The sequence below is a fragment of the Peromyscus eremicus genome, chromosome 5 (assembly GCF_949786415.1).
Source record: "Peromyscus eremicus chromosome 5, PerEre_H2_v1, whole genome shotgun sequence".
NCBI lineage: Eukaryota > Metazoa > Chordata > Mammalia > Rodentia > Cricetidae > Peromyscus > Peromyscus eremicus.
Window position 1 is genome coordinate 35,491,944 of NC_081420.1, and position 1,434 is coordinate 35,493,377.

The window sequence follows — 1,434 nt, forward strand, 5'->3', positions numbered from 1 at the left end:
CTGCTCCCACTGTTAGGATTTCCACAAGAACAGTAAGCTACTCAGCCATAACATGTATGTAGTGAATCTAGGTCAGACCCGTACAGCCTGTCTGATATCTGTGAGGCCCCATGAGTCCCATTCAGTTGATTTTGTGGGCTGTATTCTCTGGTGACCCCTGTCCCCTTTGGTGTCCCTCCCTCTCCTCTTTTATCTTCTTTTTATGATTTTTTTCTTTTAGTAGCTGAAGAAGATGAATAACTTACAGCTCATTATTGGTCAACAATTTAAAAGTTTTATCTTTTACACAACAAGCTATAGGAGGGCCTTGCAATCTTTTATTAATTAATTGGAAATTCCAAAATAAAAACAGAAGAGACATTGCACAATTATTTTTATTTTGCCATTGTTAACCTAATGCTTAAACCACATAAATATCCCACCCCTTAAAAGAAGAAAATTACAAATCAATATGCCTCATTCAAACACACTCAACAACTTAATTGGAAACCAAGTATATGAAATCTTGAAGAAAGTCATCCACCAGGATCAAGTAAATTTCATCACAGCTATACAATACAGAGATTGCTTGACATATGTAAATCGATAAATGTAATCCACACTATAATCACACTGAAAGACAGAATTCACATAATCATTTCAGTAGATGTAGCAAAGACCTTCCACAACACCCAACACCCCTTCATGATAAAAGTCTTGGAGAAACTAGAGATATCAGTAACATACACAAACATAATACAGGTGATTTACAGCAGGCCTATAGCCAGCATTAATCTAAATGAGAAGAAACTGAAAGCATTTGCTCATACTAAATTCAGAATAAAGACAAGGTTGTCCACTCTCTCCATATCTGTTCAATATAGTACTTGATGTCTTAGCTAGAGCTAATAAAACAATCAAAGGAGACCAAGGGGATATAATTAGGAAAGGAAGAAGATAAAGTATCTTTATGTTTAGATAAGATAGTATACATAAGTGACCCTAAAATTTTCACCAAGACACTCCTACAACTGATAAACACTTTCAGCAAAGTATCAAGACACAATATTAATAAGCAAAATCAGTAGCTTTCCTGTGTCCAAATGCTAAACACTATGAGAAAGAAATCAGGGAGACAACTCCTCTCACAATAGCCAGAAAAACAAACAAACAAATAAAAAATTTACATTTCTGGAGGAGGGGATGAGGGTGGGCTGGGGCAGGAAGGCTACAGGGGAGCAGGAAGAGGGATGAAAGTGGGGTCTATGGTTGGTTGGCAAAATGAATAAAAGGTTTCTTAATAAAGAAAAAAAACAACAGACTAACTCTAACTAAGCAAGTAAAACATCTGTTAACTAAAAACTTGAGGAAGTTGAATAAGTAATTGAAGATGATATTAAAAGAAAGATCTCCCATGCTTATGGATCAGTAGGATTAATATAGTAAAAGTGGTCA